Source organism: Equus asinus, chromosome 7 (genome assembly GCF_041296235.1).
Source record: "Equus asinus isolate D_3611 breed Donkey chromosome 7, EquAss-T2T_v2, whole genome shotgun sequence".
NCBI classification, from domain to species: domain Eukaryota; kingdom Metazoa; phylum Chordata; class Mammalia; order Perissodactyla; family Equidae; genus Equus; species Equus asinus.
In genome coordinates, this window is record NC_091796.1 from 26,491,373 (window position 1) to 26,506,266 (window position 14,894).

At 51.3% G+C, this 14,894-nt stretch overlaps 1 long non-coding RNA gene across 1 annotated transcript; it reads left to right on the forward strand.

Moving 5' to 3' along the window:
* Window positions 1-10,008: 10,008 nt before the first annotated feature.
* On the forward strand, window positions 10,009-14,391 carry LOC123286947 (uncharacterized). Its single transcript, XR_011504853.1, has 3 exons — window positions 10,009-10,923; window positions 11,616-11,797; window positions 14,141-14,391. It is a non-coding gene; the product is annotated as an uncharacterized lncRNA (long non-coding RNA).
* The last annotated feature ends 503 nt before the right edge of the window (window positions 14,392-14,894 follow it).

Sequence of the window (14,894 nt, forward strand, 5' to 3'; positions counted from 1 at the left end):
ATAACTAGAAGGACCCACAACTAAAATATACAACTACGTACTGGGAGGCTTTGGGGAGAAGAAGAAGGAGGAAAAGAAAACAAAGAAGATTGGCAACAGATGTTAGCTCAGGTGCCAATCTTTTTAAAAAAATGGAACGACTTTATAAACAGGGAAGTCTAGAGGTTGATGCTAGGGGTGTGGGGCTTTTCCAGGAACTGGGGATGAAAGGAAGGGTAAGGCGCCACCAGTGGGTGAGTGGGTGGTCCAAACAGAAATGGGAGAATGGCAGGAGGGCACCCTTAAGCCCAACTGGGGTCTGGGGACCGAAAATCCCCAGCTTTTTATGGGGTTACAGGTCAAAGCATTTGGACAGCCATCTCGGGATGTGAAAAGTCCTAACCAACCCCAAGGGCAGGCCGCAAGAATGTGACCTCTTTCCACTTCCTACATGGTCTAGACCCTCCCTCACACTGGGCGCCTGGTAGGCTCCAGAGGGTGGATGTCGGGGTGGGGAGTGAGTTCACCCTCTTCCCCTCTCCCACGCCATGTCCAGGAAGAAAACAATGGTCGGTTCCTGTCTTCTGAGGGAAGAGCAAAACAAGGCTGTGCAGGGCTCTGCGCCCGCGTTCTGACTGGGCGGCCTGAGCCTGGGGAGCCGTGTCCCCCTCTTTCAACCGCTGCCACCTCTGAGGGCCTGGCAGGGCGGCCGGAGGGCCACAGACTCGGCCTATAAATACTTCCCTGGACCTGACATTCCACCCTCAGAGAGTGACTCTGTTGACTTAAACGCTGTTCTCCCCAAGTTCTTGTTTGAAATGCAGACGCTCTCGAGCAGGCTGATTCTGAGAAGGTGTGCCTGTCACTGAACTCCCGGGGACTGCAAGATGGGAGTGTCCTGAACAGACCCCAAGGGAGTTGGGTTAGCTGTTCCCTTTCTGGTACAGCCAACTCTCCCCCAAAGCTCTCCCCGATGGCCCTCAAAGTCGGGATTTGATGGCTCGTTGTACACAAGGAGAATCTCAAAGCCCACGTTTTTTTTCATTGCAGTAACATTGGCTTCTAACATTATATAGATTTCAGGTCTACAGCGCTATATTCCGATTTCTGTGTAGACTACGTCATGTTCACCACCCAAAGACTTCTACTTATGAGTGAAATCATATGGTATTTGGCTTTCTCCATCTGACTTATTTCACTTAGCATAATACCCTCAAGATCCATCCATGTTGTCACAAATGGCAAAATTTCATCTTTTTCTATGGCTGAGTAGTATTCCATTGTGTATATATACCACATCTTCTTTATCCATTCGTCCTTTGATGGGCACCTAGGTTGCTTCCAAGTCTTGGCTATTGTGAACAATGCTGCAATGAACATAGGGGTGCAAATATCTTTTCGACTTAATGTTTTTATGTTCTTTGGATAAATACCCAGCAGTGGAATAGCCGGATCGTATGGTAGTTCTATTCTTAATTTTTTGAGGAATCTCCATACTGCTTTCCACAGTGGCTGCACCAGTTTGCACTCCCACCAGCAGTGTGTGAGGGTTCCCTTCTCTCCACATCCTCTCCAACACTTATTTCTTGTCTTGTTAATTATGGCCATTCTGATGGGCGCGAGGTGATATCTCATTGTAGTTTTGATTTGCATTTCTCTAAAAATTAGTGATGAACATCTTCTCATGTGTGTGTTGTCAAAGCCCATGGTTTTGGGCAGGGAGAAAGAAAAGAAGAAAAAGATGACCAAAATGTGCTGAAGACAGCGTTAGGTCTGGTCCCCACTTTCAAACACAGAGCAGTCATGGGAAGTTCAAAACAAGCTTCTGGGGGCAGGAGCTACTTAATCTCTCTATGTAACGGTATTTACGACGAGTAGTGACATGTCAACTAGTCAAAAATCCAAGTATCTAAAATACCACCATAGGACCAGGATTTAAATAGAAAAGACTTCTGAGCAGCCAAAATAGATGTCAAAAACCCACGCTCTAAAACACAAGCTCTTTGTTTGTTGGTGGGACTTTAGTCAAAACCTTTGAACTCATGCTTTATGGACAATTGTAACTGCCTGCTTGAGCTGACATCCAAACCCGAGGATCAGGAAATGGTAAAAGGAGGGGAAAGTGCTGTTAAAAGAAAAGAAGGACCCAAATTCGGCTGTCAGGACTGTTTGGAATAAGAGGAGGGGCTCACCTTCACGGCGCTCTGAAGTCATGGCCCAAAGACATAACAGGGTCCGCCTAGGGGACAACCAGTCACCCAGAAAGCCTTCAGTTCTGCTCAGGGGAGTATGTGATAGATTTCAGAAAGATTTACGTTAAAAATTGAGCACAGCTTTGCACAATGAACACAGCTCTCTCTCTTTTAGAGGGATAAACACTCATTTATTGGAGGAGCGTCCGTTCTCTCATCCAGCTGAGCTGAGAGTAGAGATTTTACCGCACAAAAGTCTGATTCTTCAGCTCCCCAAAAGACTGTTGGAGGCAAACTGGGCCCAGCCCCTCGAGCCTACATCAGTGCGCAGCCCAGGCCCATGGCCGTCAGCACTCAGACCCCAAGGCCTCTTGAACTATTGAGCTCTCCAAATGTGTCTAGTGCAACTGAGGAAGTTAATCTTTAATTATCATTTAAATAGCCACATGTGGCTAGTGGCTACCGTTTCTGGTCAACACAGTGACCCTTGAGGGGCTCCAGAAGGTCTTCTCAGGCTGCACAGAGAAGCTGCTCACCGCCCTGTTGGCCTGGACTGCCACATTCATTCCTTGTACCGGCAACAGTTATTAAGCACTTACTGTGTACCAGGCAGAAGAAGATTATCTTGGGAAATACTTTGGTGAGCTATCAGTCCCTCCCTTCTTCTCCATTTTTCCTTCCTTTCATAAGCAAATCTTGATTGCTGACTAACTGCTCAATGCTGCATGACAATTGTTCTCAAACTGCAGCGAGCAGTAGAATTACAAGGAGACTTGTTAAAAATGCAGAACTCCCCTCCGCACCCATTAGATCTACGGAATCAGAATCTTCCGGGGTGGGTCCTGCATCTGAGGCTTCCCCACAAAGACTACAAAACCAATGGCAGTTGCTTTTCTACCAAGAGTTTGTAATTTGGAAGGTGCGATTAAAAAAAAAACAGGCCTGTAAATCGTGAGCTCTTTTTACGAACAGCTATTCCCCAAGAACTGTCTGCAAATACCCCAGAGAGGACTAATGCCATAAGCCTTTTTACCACGACATCTTAAGGGAATTCGTTAGGCAGATGTTTTCTTATCGAGGAGGCGAATAGCTGCAGGGGAAGATCCGGCCTCAAGTCCTGCCTGTGTGACCTTGACAGAGACCTTGCCCTCTCCCATTCTGTCCCCTATCTGTAAAACGGGAATCATCATCCTCAGCTTTGATGTCACTGGGCGATGGGGACAAGCGTCATGGAGGGTAAGAACCTTGAGACTCTCAGGGCTGGGAGGGGCTCTGTCCTGAAAGAGGGGGTGAGGAAAGGGAGTTCCCCCCAAGACAAACGATGTGTAGGCCTTTCTTCCCTTTGGGAAGTTTTCAGCTTGGAAAACATTATGTTCTAATTGGATTCCTGTTCAACTGGAATGCATTTAGAAAATGCATGGATTTGGTTTCAGCTCAAACTGGTTTGTTGGGTACTTTTTGAGTAAAATAAAATGGATTTAAATAATTAGTAAAAAAAATTCTGAGTTCAAGATGGAACATTTCAGGGGGAAAGTTCTGATTCATTGGTTCAGGTCAAGCCCCCATTGCTCAAATCAACTCAACAATCATTCATTTATTTACCTAGTTTGTTCCAGGAATGGTGTGGGACAGCCTCAAGGAAATTCTGCTCAGCTGGGGAAGGAGAAAACTAAACCATCTTACTCCCCATGAGTAGAATACTCAGGAACCCCAATGGGAGGAAATTCTGGGCTGAGGCTGGCTATGAGGGGTGATGTGTGGATGTGGGCACTGAAGATGAGTGACGAGGGGTTTCCTAAGCAGTGGGTGATAAGAAAGCGCAGATGTGGGGTGCACACAGTCACAGAAGAAGGGGAAGGGGCCAGTTTGGTATGTGGGGGCCTGTGGGCCTGAGAAGTACTTAGAGGACACCGTGATGAAGACTCTGTGCTTGAGACTCTATCCCTACTCATGGCGTGGGAGCCCCTTCAGTTCAATAAATCCCCTGGACAGGAAGAAAAGCATTGTATTTATCTGTTTAACAGCTTTATTGAGATATAATTCAGACACCATACAATTCATTCATTCAAAGTGTACAATCATGGGGCCAGCCCAGTGGTGCATCGGTTAAGTGCGCACGTTCCGCTTCTCAGCGGCCCGGGGTTCGCTGGTTCAGATCCCGGGTGGGGACATGGCACTGCTTGGCAAAAGCCATGCTGTGGTGGGCATCCCACATATAAAGCAGAGGAAGATGGGCATGGATGTTAGCTCAGGGCCAGTCTTCCCCAGCAAAAAGAGGAGGATTGGCAGTAGTTAGCTCAGGGCTAATCTTCCTCAAAAAAAAAAAAAAAAAAACACAACAAAGTGTACAATCAATGGTTTTTAGAATAGTCACGGATATGTGCAACCATCACCACTGTCAATTTTAGAACATTTCCATCACCTCAGGAAGAAACACCATGCTCTTTAGCTATTACTCTCTTAACCCCCCAACCCCAGACCCCTACTCCCACTCCAGCCCTAAGCAACCACTAACCTACTTTCTGTCTCTATGGATTTCCCTATTCTGGACATTTCCTACAAACGGAATCATACACTATGTGCCTTTTTGCATCTGGCTTCTTTCACTTAGCAAAATGTTTTCAAGGCCCATCCATGTTCTAGCATCTATCAGTACTCCACTCCTTTTTACGGCCATATAATATTCTGTTGCATGAACATTACCACTTTTTGCTTATCATTCGTCTGTTGATGGACATTTGGCCTGTTTCCACACTTCGGCTGTCGTGAATAATGCTGCCATGAACATTCCGTACAAGTTTCCATACAAGTCATTCCTGTTATGACTCCCATGTTATAGATGAGGACATGTTCTCATTTCTCTTGGGTATATACCTAGGAGTGGAACTACTGGGTCATAGGGTAACTCCAACTGTATGAGGAATGGCCAGACGGTTTGGTATTTATATATTTATTTTGGGGAGAAGGAAACGAATGAGGAGACGGCAGTAATAATGGAAATTGCTCCAAGCCAAGGTGAGCTCGTGTTCCAGGAAGGGAGAGGTTAGGAAAGCAATCGGATCACCGTGAGTGGCATTGCCATCATCCCAGGGACAGTGCCAACTGGGAGGAGACAGGCGCAAGGCCAGCACCTGCGGCCACCCACCTGGTGACCGACGATGGCACCTCCTTGTCACTGCCGCACCCTTCCACAAACTGAGGCCCAGACTGGCTGTGAGTCTCAAGGGAGCACAGCAAACACGTTGGCGCCCCAGCCTGGCATCTGTCCTTTGAGAGACAGTCAAAGATGAAGAAGATACCAGGTGCGGCTGAGTGAAGACACTCATTCAAGGTCGTGTTCGTCCTGGCACATTAGTTGAGCTCCTACTATGCACCAGGGACTGCCAAGCATGTACACATATTCTATATACACAGGGCTCACCACATGCCAAGCCCTGTTCTAAACCCTTTCCCAATCGAAATGCTTTAAACCCTTCCAACAACTGGGTGAAGTGGTTCCTGTTTTGACTCCCTGTTTTGGATGAGGACACTGGCTCAGGGGTGAGCCAACCCCCCAAGGTTGACTCGCTCAGAGTGATAAGGCTGGGATTTGAAGGCTCCAGGGCCCCCACACTACACTGCCTCTACTCTTCTCTCACAAGGACAAGGCTGACATTCTCATTTCACAGACAAGGACACTAAGGCTGAGTCAGATACCCTTTCCCAAGCCTAGAGACTCAACCCCAGTCTCCGGCCCATGCCAAGGCTTCTCTTTATGGTAACAGGGGACAGAGCTCAGCATGCAGTGAGTCACAGCCATTGGAGGTACAAGCATGCACCTTCACTTAGTGCCACCTCCTCCAGGAAGTTCTCCATGACTGCTCCCCCAGTTGGGGTTACTGGTTCCCACTCTGGGCTCCCACAAGCTCCTACTACAGCCCTGTTTGCTGTGTGTGACCACCCGTGTGTAGGTGGCCAATGCCCACTGACTATGAGCTTCGCTTTATCCCCTCTGCATCCAGCACAGAGCCTAGGGCCCGGCCCAAGCAGCTGCTGAATAAGCCTGGGGGAGATAAATGGGTGACCTGTGACAATGAGGTCCAGGTAATTAGTGACAGGGGGCTTGGGAAGGGAAGAGCTCAGCTGTGACTTAAGCCAGGTCCTGGAGGTGGGGTACCCAGAGCAGTGGAGGGGCGGAGGGACCCCACATGGGACAGGGACTTTCAGTGGGGAGGGCTGGGGTGTCCCCAGGGTCCTGAGATCTAACTGTCCACAGAGGCCTGGAGGCAGTGGGACCACTCTGCTGTCAGCGGGTGGGCCAGAGCCCCAGTGAGCACAGCTGGGCCTCTGTGCCAATGAGAAGCAGGCACCCTTCCTCCTTCAGGGCACCCAGCCCTACCCAGGACCTCCAGAGCAGCACAGACCCCTCAGCTGGGCCCCTCGTGGAGGACACCACCTGCACCCCACACATGAGATCCTCTGGGAGGACGTGTGTGCGTGTGGGTGCACACACGTGTACAAATTTGTGTTGCAGCTTCTAATCTTCCCAGCTGCTTGGCCTCTGAGCAATGAGGGGTGGGAAGCAGAGGCGTGAGCGTCCCGTGTCCCAGAACCAGAAGCACGGGGTGTCCTTCAGAGGAGGTCACAGCTGCTTTCACCCTGTCCCTGGGAAGGGGGCTGACGTCCCATGGTATGCCATTAACCGGCTGGCGGTCCCGGGTGGGCAGGCCCCAAGCTGGCCTTCTGCTCAGGCAAAACCTTCCTTCCGTGGGCTTATTCCTCAGTTGGTGAGGGCAGAGGTCTGGACAGACAGAAAGGAGGAATCTGGGGAGGAAATGCTCCCCAGGGGGTCAAGGAATCCAGTAAGCATGAAGCGCCTGGTCCCGAAGGACTGCGGCTCAGAGGGAGAGGCCTGAGAGGACAGACTAGGGGTCCACATAAGGAAGAAGAACGTTTTGGAAACCAGAGCTGCCCAATAGTGGAGGGAGCTGCTTCACCAGAGAGCGAGACCCCACCAGGAGACATGTTCTAGCAGAAGCCATGGCCCACCCTCAAGCAGTGTGGGAGGAATCTCTCCTTTGTGGTTCAGAAAAACCCAAAGACCACTTCCATTCCGAGGTTCTGTAAGGAGCAGGGCCCCCTTGGACACCTCCCTTCCAGGACCGCACTTGCCCTCCATCCCTGAGGATCGCTCATCCTTCCTCATGCCCCACCCCCACTCTCCAAATACTCCAGGCTACCAGGACCTGGAGGGCAACTCAGAGCCCACTCTCCCACTTTACAGATGAGGAAACTGAGGCCCTTACACGAACGGGACTTGTCCAGCTGTAGTGGGGCGAGCCCTTCCCGGCATCTCACTGCACCTGGAGGGGACTGTGCACTTCACAGAGACCGAGCCGGGTTAATTTGCCCCAGGTCACCCCACTAGAAAGAGGAGGGGCAGCTCCTAACAGGGTCCCCTCTGCCCCCAGAGCCCATGCTGATGACCCTGAACCTCAAACCTCCGCGTCCCACACTCAGTCCCCTGAGAAACGCGGACAGTCCCTCTTAGCGACACCCATCAGGATAAGTGTAGGGAGGCTAGCAAGTCATTTTCTCTCTTCGAGTTTGTTTCCTCCATTGTAAAATGGCGGAAATAGCAGTAACAGTAATATTCCAGAGCTTGTAAGATTTCAGTAACATACGTAAAGCCTCTCTTTGGAGCCCTGAACAAGGACCATTTCTCCTTCCCCAATGCCTTTCCCGCCTCAAAGGGATATTGGTATAATATTTTAAGTTCTTTCTCTCAGTGCATTCTCAAATGTTAAGAATGCCCCAAAAGCCTGATTAGCTATATGCCCTTTGACGAGGCTTCCAGGCTCCAGAGACCAAAGGCCTCAGTCAATTTATTGAGGTCTATCTGCATACAGTAAATGCACTCATTCTAGAGTCTGGTGAGTTTTAACAACTGTATACACCCCTCTAACCGCTTCAATCAAGATATGGGACGTTTCCATCATCCTAGAGTTCGCTTGTCCCCACCCCAGTCACTTTCCCCAGCCCCACCCACACACAACCAAGGATGGGCTTTCCGTGGATTACAGATTTGTCTTTTCTAGAGTTTTTACAAGGGAGTGTCCGTATTCTTTTGTGTCTGGCTTCTTTCGCTTAGCATAATACATCTGAAATTCATCCACGCTTGCCTGTTATCGGAAATTTGATACTTTTTTTACCTACACAGAATCGGACAGGGGAGCCGGTTCCCTCAATGTGGCTGCTCTAACAGGCCGCGCCTTAGAGCCGAACGGTTTCCCGCTGAGCTCTGTCTTCGGCGCTAACCACGCGGGGCCTGGCCCATAGTAGGCGCTCAAGTTTTTGGCAAGTAAATTGATAAAACATGCAATATTTGTGAAAAGCACAAACAGCCAGAGCGAGGTGGTGAGTCATTGCATTGCTTTCCAAGCAGCCCCACTAGAGTGGAGAGGAAGGGGTAAAACTTAAATATGATGAAGTGGAAAGGACGGTTTAAAATAAAAAGCTTAAGCCGATTTGGGAATACTAGTCCCTGTGTTCAATTATCCAGCAGAGCCCGGCCTTCCCCGCCCCCGACCCCACCAGGGATAATTAAAAGCTCGACGCCTCGGTCCCTTCCCTGGGGAGGCGGCGGTGCTCCTGTGTGAATGGGCTCTGAGGAATGAATAACGACACAGTGGCCTCATTGTTCGGCGGCCGGGGAAACTGAGGCCAGAGGGCGGGAGGAAGGCCGCCGGGTGACTGGAGGCTGGGTCACCGCGTGAGTCAGCGGCGCAGACAGGCAAGATTGCTGTCATTAAGGTTTACAGGTCCGCCGCCGCCACCGCGGCTGTGCGGCCCGCGCCCCGCCCGGCCCGAGTCCCCGCCGGGGGCGCGCCGCGCTCGGGCCACCCCGCCTCGGCGCCTGCCCGGGGCGCCCCCGCCTCCGCCCGCTGCGCCCGGAGCGCAGCCGCGGGAGCTCGGCGGCCGCGGCGGCGGGGGCAGGGGCCTCGAGGCGGTCCCGGTGCCGGTGCCGGCCCCGCCCCGCGGCCCCTCCTCCTTCGCCCGCTCCCCGGCTCCCCTGGGCCCGCCCGCCCGCTGGCAGCGCGGTACTTCGGGCCAGGCCAGGCGGCTGGAACCTGAGCCCTGGGGTGGCCCCCGCCCCCGCCCCGGCTTCTACCTGCGCCACCCGCGCGGCGCCGCGGGAGGCGGCGCGGGCGCTCGGAGCGCGGCGCCGGGCTGACGGCGCACGGCCGGGCCCTGGTGTCCGCCCGGCGCCTCGGCTGCGCGCGCGCCCTCATCACCCCGCGCCGGGCGCCGGGCGCGCGCTCCCCCATACCCCACTCCCCCACCCCCCCGCCCCGAGCCCCGGGTTCCCGGGCGCGCGCGCAGAGCCCGCCCTCCCTGCTCCCCCGGCCTCGCGTCGTCGCGGTCGCCGCCGCCGCCACCCGGCTGAGTCACGGGCCTTGCACACCAGGAGACTGCACGGGCGACTCAGGCCTCGGACCCCGCAGCCTGGAAGGGGGATGGAAGCCTCGCTTCCCCACCCCTGTCCCGGAGGTTCCTTGAAGCTATTTTAGAGGAGCAGCGAGCATCCCCATCACCGCCCCCCCGCCCCCGTCTCGGCGGCTTAGCCTCCTCGGAACCCCGCTGTGAATAATGTTCCCCTCCTTTTCTTCTACCCCTTACCCCCATCGCCACCCCCGTCTTCTAACCCTGCCTCCTTGCCAGCCCCAGGCAACGGCGAGACCCCAGTGCCACTGTTCCGCAGCCCCTCCCCCCATGCCTGGCGTTGTCACCACCCAGCGGGACTGGGGAGGTGGGCGGGAAGAGGGGGAAGGGTTCAGTTACGGAGGGGACCCAGGGATAGGCCGTGGCTGCTTGCCACCCTGTGCTCAGCGGGTGGGGGGCCAGGAGGGTGGCAGGGGCCGGGGTCACTCGGAGGGGACGCCTTGGAAAGGGCCGGGCGGAACCAGCGCCCTGTCTAACCTGAGGGGGTGTGGACCTGAATATGTCCTGAAATTTTTAAAAATAGTCTCGCTGTATAGAGAAGAACACTGGGACCTTTACGTACTCATCCCCTCGCCTGAGTCCCGAGTGAAACTCCAAACGTACCTATTAAGCAACTGTTGCCTTATTTTGACTCGTTTACATAAATTTTCCACTTTGGGGGGATGGTGGTGGGCTTGTGGAATCCCGAAAATAACTTTTAATGGAGCGAAGCCTTCCATTATGGGAAGCGCCTAGACTCGAGAGGCGTCTGGAGGCCTAGGTTCCCATCACAGCTCTGCCACCAACTGGCTGAGCGGCGGGCACATCGCTGCCCCTCCCGGCCAGGGTTAAGAAAGTGGACATGATGTGTGAGGCCCACACCCCCCCAACCAGAAAGGAGAGACTGGAGGAGCTCTCTGTACCATTAAGGGACAAGAGACTGGGTTTTCCCTCCTTAAAATGCTCTGACGCTAGAGAGACAAGGTGGAGATGAGATTAAAAAGAAAGGTGAAAGCAGTTTGCTCTTCTGAATGGTGTGCTCCATGCCTAACTCCAGTTCTACGTATCACTCAGTCAAGGTCAAGGTAACCTTCATGGTCTGTGCAGTTCTATTAATTATATATTTCTCTGTCACCATGGGGAAACTTCCACCGGGAACTTTATTTCCCACTTCACTTCAGAACCTTCAAACCTTTGTACAGTCCTGCCCCAAAGGAACATGCTGGGACGGGCACCAAGGGCCTGAAAGGAGGGACTTTTGACAGACGGAGAGAAGACTGAAGGTGGACAGGTGATGTCAACTTGGTGTGTCACATTTCGGGGAGCCATAAACGGTTTATGGCCCTGTCCCGGGGAGGCCCTGCCCACCGTGCCACCATGGCTCCGACAGGCTGAGTAATGTGGACACCCCAGTCAGCACCCAAGAAGCTTTACTACCTGGTCATGTGCTCTGGTCAGCTATCTGGCTCCTTCCCCCTCCCTTCTGCTCTGCAGGGATGGGGATGGGGGTGGGGGTGAGAGTGGGACAGAGCCCCTAGTGATTCTGTGCTAAGCAAAGCCAGTGTCAGGGTCCCCTTCCACGGCCCCCAACAGCAAACACCTGCATAGCATTTCTGTGATGGGCCAGACGCCGCAGCGGGAGAGAAGCAAAGGGTTTAATTTAAAATGACGGAATGGTGGGGAGAATGAGAGGCGATTAGGGCTCGACTTTGAAAGAAGGCAGGGGAACAATTACTTTAAAAGGTTTTAATTGGTCCTGTTCTGAAGAACTCACTCCTGTGCTAAAACCCCAGGCCAGCTCAGACCTGCAACTCTGGATTGCCTGAGTGCCTCCCTGTTTCTCCTCTTTGAACACTAGCTCTCAGAGTGAATGCCTGCAGTGCCCTCCCCGGGTGCCTGCTCCCTTTTGGCATTTGGGGGTGTGTGTGTGTGTGTGTGTGTGTGTGTGTGTGGCTACCTGGCTACTTCTCTATCTTTCTCTAGCCATTTCCCAGGCTGTCAGGTGGGGAGGCCTTGCCGGAGGAGGACCTCTCTAATTTATTCTCCCAGCTGCTCTGCCTGACTCACCTGGGGCGGGTCTGTATCCCAGTCTAAGTAAAGCGAGTGAGGAAAGTGGCTTCAAGCAACTTGAAAACCATTTGGGAGAAGGGACAGTAGGCACACAGGTGAGCACATGGCACCCCGACCACAGTGACAAACCAAAATCCGGGGAAACCCCCACAAAACAGCAAACTAGGTTTAAAGTTGTTTGCAGATGACTGGTTTGCGCCAGATCCTAGGGATCGGCTGTTTCCCACCATGGGGACTGCTTGCATCTTGAGGGGAAAAGATGGGTCAAACCGGCCAATCTGCTCGTTAAACAAATGACTGATGCGATGGCTGGAGCAGGAAATACTCAAGGTGAGCCTAGAGCATCTTGTAGTGCCCGAAAGCAAGGAAGTGCTCAAAGAGCGAAAAGATGTGGCTATTTCTAAGGGACACAGGAGCCGACCTGACAGAGCTCCTGATGGCCAAGGCTGGAAGGATCTGAGCAAAAAAAATAAATAATGTCGTATTGGATTTTAATCCAAAGAATGGAATAAATGTCCGTGAATGAATCCATATTGATACAGAGAAATGATGCACTGAATAAATAAATAAATGGGGGAGGAGTCAAATCTCCTATACAGATAATTCCAGGTAATTTATGTAAATAGTCTCCCCTCAAGGAAGTGGAGTTGAATTCTCCTTCCCTTGAGTGTGGGCTGCGCTTAGTGACTTACTTCCAATGGGTGCAGTATGGAGAGGGTGGCGGGAGAGAGCAACTTTTCAGTGGAGAAACCTGCAGACACTGCCTCAGCCAGGTCCTCAAGGTCAGCGGCCTCAGTGCTAAGTCATGTTCATAGCATGCACCCCTGATTCGGTGTGCTGAGCGCTTCACCTCTGCGGGCTTCCTCCCCAAACCCATAATCCCAGTCTAACATGAGAAAAACCTCAGACAAACCCAGCTGATATACAGTCTACAAAGTACCTGACCAGTACTCCCCCAAACTGTCAAGGTCATCAAAAACCAGGAAAATCTGAGAAACTGTCACATCCTGGAGGAACCCAAGGAGACGTGAGGATTAAATGGATTAAATGTCAGGTGGTATCCGGAATGGATCCCGGGAGAGAAAAAGGACATTAGGGGAAACCCCAGAGGAATCAGAATAAAGTATGCTTTATTAATACTTTAGCATTAGTATTGATATTAATATTTTAGTATTAGTATTAATGCTAATACTAAGTAGAGCTTAGTTAATAGTAATATACCAATGCCGTTTCTGAGTAACGTAGTAGTAATGTTAAGTATGTTAACAATATGGGAATCTGAGTACAGGATAAATGGGAACTCTCTGTACTATCTTCGCAGCTTTTCATAAATCTAAAACTATTCTAAAAGAAAAAGTTTTTTTTAAAAAAAAGCCAGTCTAGCTTAGGTCTTAGAATCCAGGATTTGGGTGTTCTATGGAGAAGGGGAAAGGGCTTGCAGTGCAGCCCCAGGGACCCTGAGAGACTGCGGAGCCTCACTTGGTGAGTTGATCAGGCAGAGTAACATAATTTGGTTTTTAAATCACTTCATGGTCCATAGAGAGGTTTTAGAGCAGTTTATCAGGTTGCCCAAACCACAAACAACGGCATCCTGAAATTCTTCTACATGTAAACGTAAATGTTTAGTTGCTTAAACAGAAAGTGCATTAAAAAAATGTAGTGATCCCATATACATAAAGTTCAAAAGCAGGCAAAAGTCATCTCAGGTGTGAGGGTCAGGAAAGTGGTTACCGGTGCCAGGGGGTGGCTGGGAGGGAATGAAGGAGGGAGCTTCTAGGTGCTAGTGATGTTCTGCTTTCTGACCAGGTAGCTGGTTACATGGGTGTGTTCAGTGTGAAAATTCATCGAGCTGTGTGCTATGATCCATGCTCTTTTCCGTGTGTAAGTTATACATCAGTTAAAAGTTTATAAATCATTAAATAAGTTGATTTCAAGCAATTAAACTTTAGAACTGGGAGAGACCAACATCCCTCTCTCTTCCCCCCAGGATGCAAAATCTGGAAAGATCCAATAGTTTGCCTAAGGTCACAGAGCAGACACAGCGGCCCATCCCAGAGCCCTGGAGTCCATCCCTGCTAGCCAGGGCTTTCCCCCTGGACCGCTCCGTGGAGCAGTAAGAACCCTCGAACCGGCCCACAGGCCCGGGCACAGGCCCAGCTATGGGGAGGGAACCGCAAGGAAGGGTGGCACCAGCACCACCTGGGGGACCTGAGACCAAAGGTTTACTCATCAGTGCCTCAGTTTACCCGCTATTAACGAGGATCTCCAACTACTATCCTATGTCTGTAGATCACCAAAAATGTCGTCGTGTCATTAAGTTAGATTGGTCTTGGTCTGTCAGATTCCTCCGATTCCATTGTTTGCTTACGTCCCTGAAAGTTTTGTGCCTGGAACGATAGGGAGTGGGGAGAATGCTAGTGACTGTAGCTCTGTTACAGGGTGACAGAGGGAGAGAGCCTGGACCAGAGTGGAAGGACAGAATCCGCCCGTGACTCTATCTCAAACTCTGACCTCAAAGGGCCATTCAGAGGATGGACGTGTGATCCAGTGACGAGGACGCCGGGCCACAGGGATAGAGTGACTTGCCCAAGCTAAGGGGCTCCCTGAAGCTTCTAACCTCAGCAGTGTCCTCTGACAGTCTGGACAAGACAGGCTGCCACTGTGATCATGAGTTTCCTTTCCTTAAATAAAGTGGTTTTTTCATAATTTCTTTCATTACAGAAAATCCAGAAAAGTGAAAAGCATAACAACCAGAATTTACTTGTCGTTTCAGCATTCAAAACTGCAACTATCTGGAAGTTTTCACATTGCAAGAGAACACCCACCGTGATGTTCCATGTTTGTGTTTTTTTAATATTTAATTTTTTGGCTAAGTTAAGCAGGAGAATGGGAACTCTTGGTTTGCCATTGTTGGGAGTTAGATGGGTCTCCAGAGACGTCTCCAGAGGTCTGGAGATGGGTGGGGTTGAGTTGTCCTGAGGGAGGAGGAGTGGGGGGATGGCCAGGTTTCCCTACACCCGGGAAATCCCACAGAGGCTTCTGGATGGGTTTCTCCCCTGAAGAATTATGCCATCAAACTCACAAACTAGTGCTTTGAGAACTGGATTCAGCTCTTAGGTTGGATTTTTTTTTTCTAACTTTTTTTTAGAACATTGTAGATTCATTTGCAGTTGTGAGAAATTCTGTAGAGAG